Source organism: Engystomops pustulosus, chromosome 3 (genome assembly GCF_040894005.1).
Source record: "Engystomops pustulosus chromosome 3, aEngPut4.maternal, whole genome shotgun sequence".
NCBI classification, from domain to species: domain Eukaryota; kingdom Metazoa; phylum Chordata; class Amphibia; order Anura; family Leptodactylidae; genus Engystomops; species Engystomops pustulosus.
This window is the reverse complement of record NC_092413.1, coordinates 107437474-107456996: the sequence shown is the minus strand read 5'-3', so window position 1 is coordinate 107456996 and position 19523 is coordinate 107437474. Positions and strand designations below refer to the sequence as shown.

The 19523-nt window shown below is 38.5% G+C and overlaps 1 long non-coding RNA gene across 1 annotated transcript; it reads right to left on the bottom strand.

Annotated features, from left to right (window-relative positions):
• Window positions 1–1220: 1220 nt before the first annotated feature.
• Window positions 1221–11402, bottom strand: LOC140120534 (uncharacterized). Its single transcript, XR_011853851.1, has 4 exons — window positions 11320–11402; window positions 8991–9068; window positions 5604–5694; window positions 1221–1393 (listed from the first exon to the last, which is right to left on the bottom strand). It is a non-coding gene; the product is annotated as an uncharacterized lncRNA (long non-coding RNA).
• Between the last annotated feature and the right edge of the window lie 8121 nt (window positions 11403–19523).

The window sequence follows — 19523 nt, the reverse complement described above, 5'->3', positions numbered from 1 at the left end:
TAAAGAAATATCATCATCCACCTGTCATTTATTTTTGAAAGGATTGATATAGCTGTTAATTTGCAGATGCAAAGGGCACAATCAATGTTCATCTGGTAGATGATAATGAAATAAGTTGGCAGTCGTAATTGTTGCAAGCTTATATGTCATCAAAGTTAGTGAATTGTTAAACCAACATCACAAATTATAAGTTCAGTGCTTCATGCATCCAAGTTCTTGCTTTTTAACCCCTTGATGCTGAGCATATTTAAAAAAATGTTTTAAAGTTTAACTATTACATTTATAAGGGGTTATTTTTTACACAATAAGTTGCATTTTTGAATGACGATACATTTTTGGTAAATAAGGTTTATTGAACAACTATTATAAACCCTTTCTCACTCAGTATGTGAGCAAAGTGTCCAGAGTATGGAGAAAATACAAAGATATAGGAAAGTACACATATAGACATGGAGGAGTCCTTAGTAGTGCTACATCCAAGAATGCTTAAAAGAACATGAGGCGCAGTACTAGATAACTGCAAAATGACCTCCAGCAGGCCACTTATATCAATGTGCCTGATGATCCTGTTAGAAACAGACTCCACAAGTGTGACATTAGGGTCTCATGTCCACTAGTCAGTGTTGTTCCTACAGTTCCAACATACTGCATGGCGATTGTGAGGCAATTCCTGCAACCCTCAATGTGCCAGCCAGAAGCATCCTAACTGGTATTAGGTAACGGGATGAGATCCTCAGACCAATTTTGAGACTGCATGCATGTGTATTGGGGCCCTGGGTTCCATCTGATGCATTGCAATACTAGACCTCATGTGGCTGCAGTGTGTCAGACGTTCCAGCATGATGTAGACATTGATGCTACCTACGGGCCTGCCTGTAAACCAGACCTCAATCCCATCAATTACATCTGGGATATCAAGTCTTTTTCCAATTTTTTTATATTTTAATTGATCATTTTTTATGTTGTATTGTACAGTCCACTTTGTAATGAATATACAACTGGAACTGGAATATTTAATTAATTGATATTTACAATGTGGTATTTTAGTGTTCCCTTCACTTTTCTGAGCCCTGGATGTATACAGCAATGGCCACAGCTTCTACATGATAAACAGGCATAGCTATGCATCCAAGTGCAATAAATTGCTGCTGCTTTAGACTTACGGTTAAGTCGTTTTTCAACCAATGAGTTATGAAGAAAGATACATTTGTACTCAAATTCTTATAGTTGTGTTGTCAGGAACCTGGCTGCTCGCGGACTGGATCTGACTTAGGTTCAGGAAGGGGACCTGCCGGATCTCACTGGACCGTGCTCTGACAGCTCTTCGCCTTCCAAGAACCAGAGTTATATAGCTGCCACCACTTGTCATATACTGTATTGGCTGACAAGACACCTAAGATATATGATGGAGCAATATTAGATTACAGTTGTAAATTAAGCAATCAATGTAGGTAACGTCTCCTCAGAGTTATGGAATTGGTAGAACACAAGAAGGCTCTTATTAAATGGACGTTTAATATAAAAAAAACAGTGCTTACAATTTAAGAGGGTTTTTATACAAAAAGGGTGACACATTAAACATACATAAACATACAATGCTAAAAACAACAGTTTGGTAAAATAAGGGATAAATAAAACGGAACATAATACATTATATGACACTTTAAGCCTGGTGCATGCGGAAGCAGCAAGGCCTGATCAAACTTTGTATCTGGGACCACCTAAGAATAATCAATTTTAGATGGAGACTTTCATCTAAATAGATTCTAAGATTCCCTGATGAACTCCATGCTTGTGATAACACCATGATCAGGGAGTAATGACATATGATTATTGCCTTTTATTACTAGAAGGTATAAACCAACCTTGTATGCCTCGTCATCTTCGTTGGCTGATATCTTGCATCCTATACACTTGGGTATCCTACACACATTCCAGCTTTTTCCTCATAATACCCCACATGCATACAAACTATGCATGATGATTTTAGTGGTAATAGTTTAGGGGTTATGTAATTGCTCCCCATTATAGTGAAGCCACCTCTTCACCATTGATATATGGTAGTAATGGTATTTACTGCAGAAGTCTACCTGAAGTTATATGGTGACATTGATGAAACTGAAATATGGATTATGCCACATATTTGTATATATAAATCCTGTGACCTTTAGTGAGAAGGCCATCACTTATGGTTGACCTAGTGAAAGGATGTAGAAGGTCTCTTCTCCCCCCTCCATTATTTTTATGAGGGGTCTGGGTGATCACTGCTGGGTCTGGGCGAGTCCCAGCTCCAGGAAAGATTGGGGCAGAACTCTGACATTCAGACCAAACAGAACAGCAAGAAACTAAGTAATGTGAGTAAATGGGGAGCCTGTCAGTAACAGCAGGTTAACTGTGAAAGGTGTGGTGCAAATCAATCAAGGTATTCAGCAAACATAAACTACTGTTCCCACTAGTGGTGTCAGAATGAAACATAATGACCCAATCAATATATCCTCAGTTATAATCTATGGAGAGAGGATGATGCCAGCAAAGATGTTTCAACAATAGAAAAATATGGAGACAAATAAATATAAATCATAAGCAAATTTAAATGTAAGATGCATACAGTTTACGCGTTTATACCATAATATACATTACCACATATAGTATAGATATGTGTGTGGCAATAGGATGCCAACCAATGGGAAGTGTTGGGACCTAATACTTTTCATCACAGTTGTAACTTTTTCCTAAAAGTCTAACCTTTTTACTGTAATAAATGGCATGAACTATATCTGGAATATCTCTCTAATATGTTTTTTTTCCTTTCAGAAATGTCTTCAAGCTTTTAAAAGCTTCAAAGTTCTCAAAAGTATAAATAAAGCCTAAAAGCTTAGAAACAGATTCATGCTAAAGATGCTTTCCTTTTCAAAAGCTTTTTATTTACTTAATATATTCCCCAAAGCCTAAAAACACAAGGTGAAAAATAGAAAACTTTAATTATATGAAAAGCGTAATGAATTTGTTGTGTGAATGAGATTTGTCAAGCATTTAGACCTGCAATACAGAACAAGAGCATACATAAAATCTAAAGTATGCTATGAACACATTGCATTTGAGTTGGTTTTATATCCTTTTTGGTGTATGTTTGTGCTGAACTCCACAAAATCAATCTGTTTTTTCTTTTCCTTTTCACTGCCTCATCATCTATATTGCAACCATAACAAACACTGGTAAAACTATCTTCTGTTGAGTGATGCCATTAGAAAGGGTCTTAGGATCTCTCTAATGCACTAAATGGCAGAGCAGGGAATTTTCCATAACTTTAATGCCATGAAGAGGACAGTATAAAGCACACAGGTAGTAGAATGACAGTAAGCATCCGCTTTATTGAACAACTGGTCTAGGAGAATTGGATGCACCACACCACTGTTCAAGTTACTTAAAGGCCAAGACGTCTTTATTACAGTAATCCTTCCACTAGGATAAGGTCCTAACCACCAGACCACCTCCAATTACCTGTGGATAAATCAGAGGCTAAAGATAACCTGTAACCACTACCAAAATTTATGTTCTAGTAAATACTTGTATTCTTCATACCCACGAGAGGAAAATCCAGCACCAAAAAGACAAGCAATATAATGCAAGAACATAGTCAAATTGACAATGACAAATTAACAAAAAGACATGTAAAGAATACAAGTTACCTCTGTGTATTGGAACGTGTGCCGGGGTAGACCCAAGATAGGGTGTCTCATTTTTGTAGTAATGTTATGAGATAGTCTCATGGATTCGGCCACTACTCATGTAGGGGTTTTCTTTTGCATTAATTTAACACTTGTTATTACTTGAGACTTGCAGCATAGTGTGGTTTTTGGTACTCTGTTTGGGTATTCCTTTTTTTCCTGGGTATTTCATCACTGGAACTTCTTTTATATTTTTATATTCTTTTAACTTGTCTTTAATAAAATTTGACTATGTTCTTATATTATATTGCATTTTAACTTTCTGAGTTATTCCTACTAGAAATACATCTGTTCCAGGATGTTACCACTTCCATTGACTAAAGGTTTTGTCAATCTGATACTGTAACAACTGATTGGACTGTCTAATATTGTGACACAACCCCAAAATAAAAAAAGTCCCACCCAGTTAATTGAAGAACAGTTTCTAACTTATACTTGGATTATTTGGAACACTTTCACACAGTAATCACATATTTACTTGCTGTGAATCTGTACATTTTCTTAGATTATTTACGATCAAGATAATTAGTTTTGGTTCAAATGTTGAGATGTTGAATCAATATTGCAAAAATTGTGTACATTTCCTAGTCAGAGCATCTGTGCAAGGTACAGTTTGCTGTCTGTTCTTCCATCTGCTAAGCCTTCACATTAGGGACATTTACATGTCCTGTCCATCTGTAGGTCTGGACTTTGCTGACTCTCAGCAAGCCCATTTGTGTCTGCAACCCTTTGATACATTGCCATATATCTTTTGCCTGTAGACAAGCTTGTGTGATGAGCTAGGAGGTCTAGTTACACTGTCGATTTAATGACAATCTCATTGGAAGAAGAATTACAAGATAAAAAAAATTTCAATAGCCAGCCTCCATTCATAACCCAATAGCCAAACTCTATTCAGTGTTTCCTAGTCTTATAATATAAGTTATAGGAGCCTGCAAAGGAAGATGTTAGCTTTCTGTAAGACAGTACACGAGATGTATTCAGAACGTCACAGGGAGACTAGGGAAGCCATCTTTGGCTTTTACAATAGGGAACCCACTCCTTTGAAGGGAATTACAAGTGATGACCTATCCCCAGGAAAGGCCATCAATAGTTGACAGAGGGGGGCAACACCTATGTCCTTTTCATGGCTTGTTGAGTGCCGTGCTTGTAGTTACAATTTCTGGCTGTTACAAGGATATATTATGTCACTGTACAGGGATAATACCAAAACTGATGTCTCAGTACATGAAGAATGCATAAAGTAATGTCACAATACAGGAATAATACACCAAGTGATGCCACAGTATGGCGATGATATACACAGTGATGCCAAAGTACAGGGATAATACACACATTGATGACACAGTATGAAGATAATACACACAGGGATGTTACAGTACAGGGTAATACACATGGTGATGACACAGTATGAAGATAATACACACAGGGATTTTACAGTACAGGGATAATACATAAAGTGATGTCACAGAACAGGGATAATACACCAAGTGACGCCACAGTATGGAGATGATATAAACAGTGATGCCACGGTACAGGGATAATACATGAAGTAATGTCACAATACAGGAATAATACACCAAGTGATGCCACAGTATGGAGATGATATACACAGTGATGCCACAGTACAGGGACAATACATAAAGTGATGTCACAGAACAGGGATAATACACAGTAAAGAGATAATATACAGTATAGGGATAATACACACAATTATGTCAGAGTACAGGGATAATATACAGTATAGGGATAATACACATAATGATGTCAGAGTACAGGGATAATATAGTACAGCATAATACTCACAACGATGTTACAGAATATGAAAGACCACACACATAGAGCTCATGTGATGTTTCAGAGCGTGGTGCTTACTCATTGAGCTGCTTGTAAAAGCAGTAAAGGCGTCAATCTTGTCATGGCATGTTTCGGGCGTGAACCCTTCTTCAGACACCTGTCAGACCCCCTAAAACGTCATAAGACACAATCAATATTGTCACCATTCAGACGAGAAGCTCCGTAAGTAAGCCAGCTATGCACAAAATAAGATGAATCAAACTAAGAGACATTTTTGCATGTTGGGTGAATATGTTCTGTATTTGTGCCATTTGAAGGTATTGTATTGCACTAGAAGTTTACATAAACGATAGAACTTGCTAAAACATCCATGTGAATAGAGTCTTTAATTATTGGGTGGACACTCTTTAAACCTTGATGATACACTGTATTGGGCAAAGCAAGTGTATTTTTATCATTGTATAAACATTGTCAGTTATAAGGTATAAGGCACATTAACCTTGTCTTAGACCTTTCTAAGCATTGCAAAGCCAACAAAGGAAACCCAAGAGGAGTTAAACATAAAACCAGGGGTCCCCAAACTACGGCCCGCAGGCCACAGGTGGCCCGCGGACTGTTTCGACCTGGCCCCCGACGCTTGCCGTGCCAGCGCCGGGCCCCCACGGCCTTGACAGTCGGGCAGGAGCCTCCGTCCGGACAAGAAGCTCCTGCCCGTCACTGTCCTGCCCGTCAGCTCGAGCACTATTTCTGGAGCAATGTGGCCGGAATACAACCCCGGCGCACATCGCTCTTTGAACTTGGATGCGCGGCCACGCGATGACGTCATCACGCGGCCGTGGACCCTTTCCTGCCCGGACGCGGCAAGAAGATAAAAGATGCGCTGCGGGAGACTTAGGTGAGTACAGGATTTTTATTTTTTATTAAAAAGGGCAGTAAATAGATTGTGATGGCCGGGGGCCAATAGTTAGTTATGAGGGGCAGTATAGGAAATAATGGTGAGGGGCAGTATAGGAAATAATTAATTATGAGGGGCAGTATAGGAAATAATTAATTATGAGGGGCAGTATAGGAAATAATTAATGATGGGGGCAGCATAGGAAATAATTTTATTGGTGGGGGCAGCATAGGAAATAATTAATTACGAGGGGCAGTATAGGAAATAATTAATTATGAGGGGCAGCATATGAAATAATTAATTATGAGGGGCAGTATAGGAAATAATTAATTGTGAGGGGCAGTATATGAAATAATTAATTATGAGGGGCAACATAGGAAATAATTAATTATGAGGGGCAGCATAGGAAATAATTAATGGCAGGGGGCAGCATAGGAAATAATTAATGGTGGAGGGCAGTATATGAAATAATTAATGGTGGGGGCAGCATAGGAAATAATTAATTATTAGGGGTAGTGTAGGAAATAAGTAGTTATGAGGGGCAGCATAGGGAATAATTAATGGTGGGGGTATAGAAAATAATTAATTATGAGGGGCAGTCTAGTAATTCATGGGGGGGCATATTCAATAATTAATGGAGAGGGGTCCCAGTATATTCAATAATTAACTGCTCCAATTAATTCATTAATTGGGCCAATATTTAAAATAGTTCACAAGGGGGTGCAGTATATTAAATAATTAATTGAGGGGGGTGCCAGTGTATTACGCATGAGGTCACATGTACTGATATTTATTTTTAAACTGTAGTCCGGCCTTCCAATGGTCTGAGAGGGACAATGAACGGCCTCCTATGTAAAAAGTTTGGGAACCCCTGCATAAAACCATTTCGTTTGACTTGCCCCAAACAGTAAATAACATTTGAACCATAAGCAACTTTCACCTGAGTGAAGTTGGCCCCCCACCTTGTTCAAATCAAACAAAATTGGTGTCAAACATTTGTGCTACGTTTGTGCTGGTTTGTGCAGCAAAAAATTTTGTTTGTGCTGCTATCGTTTTTAAGATATTAATGGAAGTTTCTAGAGGTCATCAAAGGTCAACCAGCCCCCCCCACATTGCCCAAACCAAACAAAACTGGTGCCGGACAATTTTGCTACATTTGTGCTGGTTTGTGCTGGTCAAATTTTTGTTTGTGCTGCTTTTGTTTTGAATATATGAACAAAAAATTAAAGGTCAAAAGTTCAAGCAGCCCCCCCACATTAACCGAATCGGACAAAACTGGTGTCAAACATTAGTGCTACTTTGTGCTGGTTTGTGTATCAAAAATTTTTGTTTGTGCCGCTATCATTTTTTATTTATTCGGACTTTTTTCCAGAGGTCATCAGAGTACAATGTGTTTGCTAGCTCCCCCTGGTGATCAAACCAGGGAAGTGTCACTAGGTTTGTTTTTTACCAGTTCATCCTAAAGACCTTTAACCTATGTAAACACCTGAACATATCTTAAAAATGATATTGGTACAAGCAAAATGTTTTGCTGCACAAACCAGCATAAACATAGGACTAACGTTTGACAGCAGTTTTGTTTGATTCGGTTAATGTGGGGGGGGCTGCTTGAACTTTTGACCTTGAATTTTTTGTTCATTTATTCAAAACAAAAGCAGCACAAACAAAGATTTGAGCAGCACAAACCAGCACAAACGTAGCAGAATTGTTCGGCACCAGTTTGGTTTGGGCAATGTGGGGGGGCTGATTGACCTTTGATGACCTCTGGAAACTTTCATCAATATCTTAAAAACGATAGCGGCACAAATGAAAATTTCTGCTGCACAAACGTAGCACAAACGTTTGACAACAATTTTGTTTGATTTGAAGAAGGTGGGGGGGGGGCAACTTCACTCAGGTGCAACTTTCCCATGTCTCCCATTGCTGTTATTCCAATGTCAAAAAGTAATTTTTTTTCTTTTTAATTTTATACTTTGGGGAACATGAATCATAACTCTGGCTTTGGCTTTGTGTTTTGGGATTTTCTTGTCTTTTCTGCAGGTCAGATGTATCTTAGTCTTTTTACTTTATTGATACATGTGGCTTTCGTTCTTAAGTGAATTTCCGAAATTTTAAAAGAAAGTCGCTAAATTTCTCCAAATTCACAATCAGCTCTTAGCTAAATTCTATACATGGTTAGGGACTGTTGTAGATCTACACCAAAATTTGCGATGTTTTCGTGACAGTTTAAAAAAGTCACACCTTTACATCTAGATTTGGGTGATAACTCAAGGAACACTGCAGAAAACGAGATAATGGCAAACATTTAAGGGAGACTGTCTTAGGCTAAATAAAAAGTGGAAAATGAGCACACATGCCTTGAAAAGTCTCAAAAATTAGACAAGAAAAAGGCAAACCAAGAGTTTGATACATGTGCCCCTTTGACTTCTTAATTAAGAACTTTATAAATTCTCCATCCTGTTCCTTACAAATGAATTAGGCTCAAATAGAAGAAGAGATACAGAAAGGGCACCACATGTGTGAAATCCTTTAAAGATTTGTTAGATAATAATGAAAGTTGTTGTGCTCACCTTCTCCTGTTGTACAGCCGGTACAACACGTTTGGCGAGTTTTAGTGGTTTTGACGGATCGGCCAGCCTTCCTGGTCTCTGTGGTGAAGAATCATCTATGGAGTATGTATCGTGGATAGAAAAGGTCTCCAGGCTAGATAAGGCGCCAAATGATCCAACTTAAAACCTTTTGACTATTGTTAAGGTTTCTTTATTAGCTTGATCAAGACGTGTCTCGAGCCCGGACCAGGCTCTTCCTCAGTTGCATGAGGTATGAAGAGCCTGGTCCGGGCTCGAAATGCGTCTTTCTCAAGCTAATAAAGAAACCTTAACAATAGTCAAAAGGTTTTAAGTTGGATCATTTGGCACCATATCTAGCCTGGAGACCTTTTCTATCCATGTTACAAATTAATTAGAAATACAACCTGATATATGGAAATATATCTTTACGCCTCAGTTGTTTCACTCCCCAGATTAATCTATTGGGTAATACTGAAAATTTTCTTAAGTAAGATTCTTTAATCCATTTCAGGGCAGCAAAAAACACATATAGTAACTTTTGTTATTTCATGTTTCTTTATTAGCTATATCATCTATGAAAGGAGTCTCATTATTGAATTTTATTGAAAACCCTCTACTTATTTAACCGGCTCGCGACCGCCCGCCGTGTATTCACGGCGGCGGTCGCGTCGCGCTGCATGGAGAGGGCTCACGGGCTGAGCCCTCTCCATAGCCGGTAAGTCTTTGCTGCATATTGCAGCAAAGGCTTACCGGTAACATCCGTGATCGGTGCTAGCAGCGTGGGCTGCCGGCAAAGCTGCCGGCAGCCTCAAACAGATAGCGGCGCATGGGCCTGGGATCGCCGCTCCCCGTGACGTCATCGGGGGGCGGCGATCCATCTCCATTGTAATGAATGAGGAAGAAAATCCCCATATACTGCCATACTGCAGTATGGCAGTATATGATAGGATCGATCAGACAACCTAGGGCTAAAGTACCCTAGGGAGTCTGAAAAATAGTATAAATAAAAATAAAAAAAAGTTTAAAAAAAAATTATAATAAAAAAACCTAAAATTTCAAATCACCCCCCTTTCCCTAGAACTGACATAAATATAAATAAACAGTAAAAATCATAAACACATCAGGTATCGACGCGTCCGAAAATGCCCGATCTATCAAAATATGATAACGGTTTTTCAATGCGTTTAACCCCGTAACGGAAAATAGCGCCCAAAGTCGAAAATGGCACTTTTTTGCCATTTTGAAAAATCTATAAAAAGTGATCAAAAGGTCGTACAGTCCTAAAAATAATATCATTGAAAATATTATCAAATTTCGCAAAAAATGACACCACCCACTGCTCCGTACACCAAAGTATAAAAAAGTTATTAGCGCCAGAAGTTGGCAAAATCAAAAAAAATATTTTTGTACAGGAGGTTTTAATTTTTGTAAATGTATGAAAACATTATAAAACCTATACAAATTTGGTATCCCCTTAATCGTACCGACCCAAAGAATAAAGTAGACATGTCATTTGGGGCGCTCAGTGAAAGACGTAATATCCAAGCCCACAAGAAAATGGCGCAAATGCGTTTTTTCACCATTTTCATTGCATTTGGAATTTTTTTCCCACTTCCGAGTACATGGCATGGAATATTTAATACCATCATTATGAAGTGCAATTTGTTACGCAGAAAACAAGCCGTCACACAGCTCTTTACGTGTAAAAATAAAAAAGTTATAGATTTTTGAAGGTGGGGAGTGAAAAATGGACATGAAAAAACAGGAAAGGGCCCGGTCCTTAACCGGTTAAACCCTCTACTTAACACCTAAATATCTAAAAAAATTTGCTTCATACAGAATTTTAAGACCCCATTGGTTTATTATCTTCAAATTACCCAAGACCGTCATTAAGGACTTTGTCCAGTTAATCAATAGTCCTGATTCCTCATCCAACTCGTGTATAAAACTGACCACATGTTTCAACTCTAAGTCTGCGTGTCTCAAAAAACCGATTATGTCCTTAGTATAGAGGGCATTTTTGTCCCCTTTGCCCCCTCAACTTCAAACCCCCCTTTTTAGTGATCTGTTCCTTTTTAAATGGCTGAGTTTCCAAAGCAAAGAGAAGGGGGAGAGTGGAGCCCAGAGTGGTCAGTTGTATTCTGAAATGAAAGGAACAGTTAGTAACACATGCACATCTGCTTTATCCACTCTCTAAGGGGGCACAGGAGATAGCCAAGTGCTGTACTTTACACGTCCCACACAAGTAATTGGAGAAGCTGTAAATGTGAAGTGGTCCTTATTCTCAAGTTCTTATATTGTTATTTTGTAGAAGATACTAGAATTTCACCTCTTTACGTAACTAGGCATTTTCTTCTAGATGTCTTCCCTGCATGTCTGTAAGTTCTTCTCTCGTCACTCCTGGAAATTTCTGAATAAATTGAAACTCAAACGTATTTAATCAGTTCAACAGACTGTGAAAGGGCAAGGGTAAATGTAACAGTGAGCAAGTTAACTTTTTTTTTAAAGTTTAATTAAACTTTATGTCAGATTACATAAATCAACAGTGCAGATGATACTAGTAAACTTTGTAATATACTTTATTCATGAAAAATGTTGGTATGTCAGTTTTCCTACCAATACTTACACTTACAGCTGATAAAATTTCCATTACCTTACTCTTTATAGACAGTCTCTAGATTTATTTCCTTACAGATATGAATTATCAAATAAAATATTATCTAGTTAAGCAATGAGTTAATAAATGCAATGACTTAACCTTATCTATCTGCTGTGTAGGGGGTCATGCGAAGGTTTCAGAAATACTGCTCACTGCTGGAGAAGAAAGGAGCAGAAAAATCAAAAGAAAAAATCAGATATTTGGTGAAAATTTGGAAAAATTCTCAATTTTCGAAATTCAAAATGTTCTACTTTTTCCACACATGAGTCATAACACCAAAAAACATAATAACTAACATTCACTGAATGTATACTTTATGCCTCCATGGTTTTTTATACATACTATCATTTTTGTACAATGTTAAAGGGCTTTGAACTTCAGGTGCAATTTTTCACATTTTTATAAAAAAAGCAAAATCCTGCTATTGAGGGACCTGCTCAGGTTTGAAGTCACTTTAAAAGGCCTAAATAAAAGTAAAACCCTATAAATTACTCCATTATAGAAACTACACCCCTCAACGTACGTAAAACAACTTTTATGAAGTTTGTTAACCCTTTAAAGGAAACCTACCACTTGTAGTGGCAGGTTTCTGATGGAAATACCGGGCACCAGCTCAGGGTGAGCTGGTGCCGGAGCTTATTTTCGTTAGTGTTTTAAACCGCGGTATCGCGGTTTAAAACACTTTTTAAACTTTATAGCCGGCGCAGGCAGGTACACGCTCGGCGCTTACCGTGCACGCGGCTACATAGGAAGTGAATGAGAGCCGCGTGCATGGTAAGCGCCGAGCGTGTACCTGCCTGCGACGGCTATAAAGTTTAAAAAGTGTTTTAAACCGCGATACCGCGGTTTAAAACACTAACGAAAATAAGCTCCGGCACCAGCTCACCCTGAGCTGGTGCCCGGTATTTCCATCAGAAACCTGCCACTACAAGTGGTAGGTTTCCTTTAATTGGTTTACAGGGGTTAAAACAAAATCGGATACAATTTCGAAATGAAATTTTTTTTGGCTAAATGAATGTGTTTTTCATAAAATGTACAAATTCTCAGTGGATAAAATACCAAAACACTCCATAAAATTTGATACCCAATCTCTCCCGTGTATAACAATACCCAATATGTGGTGGTTACCAGCTGTATGGGCACACTCCAGGGCATAGAAGAGAAGCTGCGCCATTCAGAGCAGATTATTCATTGTCACTTTATAATGGCTATACAATCTTTATTTTTTTGGCAATTTGGACATATAAGCTCTTAATTTTTGCGACATGAGATGCACTTTACAAATACTTCATTTTAGTGGGTCTGTAGCTTTTTGATGAGATTTTATTAACTCTTTAATGTATGGAGGAAAAGAAAATCGTCAATTTTGGGTTTCTTTTTTTTGTATATTTTGAGGGTCGTAAACAGTACACTAAAAATACTATAATATTTTTATTCTATAGATCACTACGATTATGGTGATACCTCATTTTATATAGTTTTTTAAATATATTTTCCAATTTTACAGAAAAAAAACCAATATAAGAAATTCTCTTTTGTTTTCTGCATCGCCATCTTTTAATATATTTTGGTTGACAGAGCTGGTTAAGTGCTTATTTTTTACGTGTTGAGTTGTCCTTTTCAATGGTAATTTTGGTGCACATAACTTTTTTTTGATCACTTTTTGGAACATTTTTGTGAAGGGATTTTCTGAAAATTTACATTTTTGGCGAGTTCGGGTTTCGTTTTTACAGCGTTCACCGTACAAGTCCAATAATGTTTCTGACTTATTGTACAGATTGTTACGGACGCGGCGATACTAAATATGTGGGGGGTTTCGGTGACTTTCAGTTTTTTTACTTTATTAGATGTGTATAGGGAATGTTTGTGTTTAGGGGACTTAAACTTTATTTAATTAATTCTTTTTATTAAAAAGTGTGTTTATTTAGTGTTTTTAACTTTTTTCTTTACTTTTACAGGTTAACTTGAACAAGCGATCAGTATAATACAGTATAATACAGATGTACTACATTGTATTATGTGACACATTGAGCATGCTGCGCATGCCCAATGTGTCACAGCCGGGTCCTGGCAGAAGGCTGGACCCGGCTCCCCAGAAGAAGATCGCGCAGCCCCGGGCACTGGCAGTTCCGGGGCTGCGATCGGAGCCACGGACCCCCCTGATAAGCGTCGTGGGGGGGGGGGGGGAGTGTCCCCAATTCCAGTTAAATGCCCCTGACACACCGCGTTCAGCGCGACCACGGCGCATTAGGGGTTAAGACCCACGATCGGAGAAATCTCTGATCGCGGGTGTTAGAGGCGGGTGTCGGCCATTATATGTAGGCGACACTCGTAGCTTCTGGCGCCGGCTCCGTTCAGGAGCCGGCACCAGAAGTTTGACGTACTATTACTGCATATTGTGGGAATGCACCTCCCGCCATGCAGTAATAGTACGTCAAATGTCGGGAAGGTGTTTAATTGAAACATCATAAAACCTATACGAATTTGGTATCCCCATGATCACACCGACCCAAAGGATAAAGTAGACATGTTATTTGTGGTGCACAGTGAAAGCCGTAAATTCCAAGCCCACCAATTTTTACCAATTTCACTGCATTTTGAATTTTTTCCCGCTTCCCAGTACATGGCATGGAAGAATACATATCATCACTATAAAGTGCAATTTGTTACACAGAAAATAAGCCATCACAGAGCTCTTTACATGTTAAAAAAAAAAAAGTTATAGATTTTTGATCTTGGGGAGTGAAAAATAAAAAACAAAAATCAAAAGAGCTTGGTCCTTAAAGGGTTAAATTAAATCTACCATCAAAATCAAGCATAATAAACCAAGACTTACTCAGAGGGGAAATTTATGAGAAGTGTCTGAGAGCAGGAAGTGTTAGCACACAGTAGAAAGGGGGGGGGGGGGTGCCCTGCAAACTTTAACCCCTTAGTGCAATATGACGTACATGTACTTACACGTACTGCTTTTCTGCAAAAACCTCCAGAGAAGGCAACTGGCTTGTGTGACACTGCTCCCCCTCCCTTCCTCTAGTGCAAAGCCTGATACCGAGGAGTTCCAAAGAAGGTTCCCAGCCGAGTCGGTAGATGCATGTCTATGTGATCTGCCAGCACACAAGCTATGGCGAGGTATTGTCGCCATCTGCTGACGTCATATTTTGTGTGTCCAGCAGATCGCATAGACATGCATCTACCTCCCCGGCCGTGAACCTGAAAGTGTGCTGCGGGAGGGTTAGGTCCAGAGGGTGAGTACTAACTTAATTTTTTTAAGGGGGCTCTCTGCTGGACATTTTATTAATGTGGGGCACCCTGCTGGATATTACCTTAATGGAGGCTAAACATTATATTTAATGGGGGTACTCTGCTGAACATTATATTAATCAGGGGACTCTTCTGGACATTATATTAATGGGGGCACTCTGTTGGACAATACATTTATGGGTACACTGTGCCGAACATTATAAAAATGGGGCACTCTGCGGAACATTGTATTAATGCGGGCACTCTGCTGGACACTGTATTATTGGGGGAACTCTGCTGGACATTTTATTAATTTGGGGGCTGCTGTGGCGATTTCATTAATGAGAGGAGACTACTGGATATTTCATTGATGAGGGGAAACTACTGGACATATTATTGATGAGGGGAGATTACTCTATTTTATTAGAGAGTAGCAGCTGCTACTGCCTTCCCACCCTAGGCTTATACTCGAGTCAATACGTTTTCCCAATTTTTTTTGTGGTAAAGTTAGGTACCTCGGCTTATACTCAAGTGTATAAGGTAATAACATTTATAGTACATAATGGGTTTAGGAGAACAACAAAATTTCAACCATTCTCCAGAAGCAGCAAATATTTGGTATTTTTGGGACTAAAGAATTAAAAATTAAGACCTGCATACTCCAATGTCTCTATGGCGCACATTTACTTATCTGTCTGGAGGAGTTTGCAGAAAGTGCATTGTCCGACAATCAAGTACTGTGCCACTATTCATTAAGTTTGTGCGCCCGATATCCTGCATGTGTCACTTCCCCGCTCAGGTCTGACGGGGTTCACCTTCTTCTTCCTGGTGCATGTAAGTGCTTAGTCTTGCGACACAATTTTCACAGCCCTGCAAAGCCCGAAAACGTCAGAAAGTCTGACTAAAGTGCGTCCGCGAACCTTTAGTAAATAAGGGATATGTAGAAATCCACCTGATTTATCTATGTAACAATGTAGTCTACAAGTAACTTAAATGTCTATTACTTAATACTGTGAGCATAATACATTAAGCTTTTTATTTGGATTCATAACTTTGACAGTATTAAGCGAAACATGAAGCTGAGAACAACTTCACCTTGAATGAGAGTTAACATTGAATATTTTATATAAGAGGTGCTTATCACAGAATGAAGAGAACAACTTAACTGCTTTACCTCCATGTTTTTGCCTGTTTTGTCAAGGACAGATGAATGTATTTACCGCTAGTTCTTGATGCTTCTGCTTCATATCCATTAAACATAGAGTATAGTGTTACGGTAGTGAATTAATGGTTTTATTGCACAATTCCGGCAAAATATTTTTACTGCTGTCTAGAAGTACAATATTCAAGGTCTGTCACTTAGCAGAATACTGCATACTGTAGATTGGTTTAAAATACTATACTATCTCTTAGGGGTACTGACTCTCAAAGGAAATCTGCCATCAAAATCCAGCGTGATAAACCAGGGACACTTATACCACACTTATGGAAGGAGGCCATGGATAACAAACCATCCAAGTATACTGTTACTGTGATAATCTTCTTATATTTGTTATCCATGGCCTCCTTCCATCAAAAATCAACTTTTAAATTTATGCTATGCCAGAAGTGCCCTAGGGGTGTTATCAGAGCCACTCCTGTTCTCTGACTTCAAAGACTGTTACACTGTCTCACTTCTGGTCCCATAACGGGAATTTTCTACACACAGGGCAGTATTATTCTTCATGCATGAGGAGAATATTTCCAGTTTTTGCCCTGTAAGTTTATCTATATTCATATTTTAATACTTCTTGTGTAATTTGTACAATAACAAAAAAAATTATGTGTGTAAGGAAAAGTTATACAATTTTTCAATATGCTTTTTGTATCAATTCCTCACCATTTTCTAGATCTCTGCTTGCTTTCCTGTTAAAGAAAGCTTCTATGTTTACTTCCAGTGGATAGAAATCTGTCCATGGTCACACAGGTGCACAGCTTGGTATTATCAGAGAGTTATTAGAGCTGTGTGATATAACGAGCCGTGCACCTGTGTGACCTTTGTGATAGATTTCCACTGGAAGTAAACATAAAAGCTTCCTATAGAAGGACAAGAGGCAGAGATCTAGAAAAGGGTGAGTAACTGATACAGAAAGTATATTGAAAAATTGTATAACTTTTCCTTACACACACAATATCAATTATTTGCTGAAAGTGGACTACCCCTTTAAGTTGTCACCTAAATTTAAGAAAAAACAAATAGATTGAAAAACATTAATGAAAAGTTATAGGAGTGGAGCTGTTCACAGAAATAAAAAGTGTTTTAGAGGACTAAATGGGGTCATAAAGCAATGTCCAGAACAATTGGGGCAACACTGAACAATTGTTCAGGACAAACAGTTTTGGGATCTTTTGAAAAATTCAACAAAGCTTTTATGAATCAAATGTTGGATGATTTGCTCATCTCTAATCTCCAACACTTTAATCCAGGCTGATCAGCTCAGTTTAGTATTTTTACAATTTACAATTATGTACAAATTGATTTTGGGTTGTAGTGAATACACTGAAATTTATAACAAATAGATTCCATTCCTCCTTGATAAACCTTTAGCTCAAAATCAGACAGCAGATTAGTACTGTCTCCTACCACAGTGATGACAACACAAAGTAGAAAATTACATTTATTCTATGTTACAAAATAATATAAAGACATGTGTAATGGTAAACAAATCTACAATGTAAAATTAACTCCAAGATCTATGATCAAGCAGATATAAGTATAATCTGGGGAAAGTTGTGATGTAGAAATTTGGTTGCAATGGGTAGCAGGCTTAGCTCCATGCTTCTCCGTAAGCCCTCTGCTGCAACTGAAGCTCACATTTATGCTGTAATGACGACACTGACCCATACAGATAAATAGCCAGACAAAGAAGCTGCTAAGGAGCAAGCAGGGCAGCTGTTTGGAAACAGGCAAAGGCAAGTAACTGATTTATTTTTTTTTTATTCTACAGCAAAAAAGGAAAATGGAGAGTAGAAAAGGCTACGACATGAGAGATTATTTTTTGTCTGAGGGGTGTTACAGAAAGAGGGGGCATTATGTAGGAATGGGGGCTACATAAAGTGGGGCCCTATAAGTGGGAGGCCAACAGTAAAGGAGGCATTTTAAATAGAGGGCCTACAAGCAACAGAAAGGGGGAACATCACTGGGAGCTACAGAAAGAGAGTTGAACTGAAGAATAAAAGAAAGAAACGGGGACATTATTTGTGATGGGTTGCATGAATGAGAGAATTATTAGTAAGTTGGTCACATGCCAGCTATTATATTTGTAGTCCACAGGGGAATATTATGCAGTTAGGCAGATGGATGCAGAAAAGGAGGTATTGTACAATGGGTGGCATTAGCAAGGGGGTATTATTCAGGATGGAGGGCATAATAGACTGTGAGTAGGACATGGAAAACAGAAAATCACAGCATTAATGAAAGAATTTTATAGGAAGTGTTCTGCCCCCACTTCGCACACACTGGGGTTCTATGCGGAGCTCGACAGGCAGTTAATAGCCTTACTACAGTTCAACAAATGAGACTGGGTGAAAGTCAGTAGCTTTATTAAACTGATGTAGGATTAGGGTGAAACTCAAGAAAAACAGGAATGTACAATCTATTAGAATAGTACAATAATATAACAGGAGCATGTTACATACATTACATTAGCATATAACAGGAAACAAGCTGATACATATACAGTCTGGGACCAAACATGGCCGACCATGAGGTTTGGCCTATCTGTGCAATTACAGATCTATACATTACACTTCATTACACAAAGTTTATACAGAGTGGTCCTATAACTGCTAGTAGCTAGAGATTCTTATAGACAGTCTCCTTACCGGCTATACTACAACAAGGGGTAAGGTGGATGAATATAGGTCTTCTCCCTGTGTAGACATGAAGGGAACTGCCCTTCTCCTACCCACAATCCTTTGTACCTGCTAGTGGGTGGGGAAACAGAATGTAAGTAATTATTAACTTTGGCCATTAGATGGCGCCTGCAAACAAACATCTGTTACATAATGGACAAAATTATGAACATCATTTAACCTGCATAACATTTGCCAGTGGGCAGCACAGGAAGGGAGGCATTAAGGTAGGTAGTATGAAATGTTGGCACAAAGTGGGGGTTAGGGAAAGGGCAAAACTTTCAGCTTTGATTTCACTCTGTTTAGAAATCAGGGAGGTATGTGCTCTAGCCTTTAGCTTTAACCCCTTAGGGACGTGGCCCTGTTTCGTTTTTGCATTTTAATTTTTCACTCCCCACCTTCAAAAATCTGTAACTTTTTTATTTCTCCATGAAAAGAGCTCTGTTTGGGCTTGTTTTCTCCGTAACAAATTGCAATTCATGGTGATGGTATTTATTATTCCATGGCGTGTACTGGGAAGCGGGAAAAAAATTCAGAATGCAGTGAAAATGGTGAAAAAACGCATTTGCACCGTTTTCTTGTGGGCTTGGATTTTACAGATTTCACTGAGCGCCCCAAATCACATATCTATTTTATTCTTTGGTTTGGTACGATCACGAGGATACCAAATTTGTATAGGTTTTATAATGTTTTCATACATTTAATAAAATGAAAACCTTCTGTACAAAAAAAAAAATTCT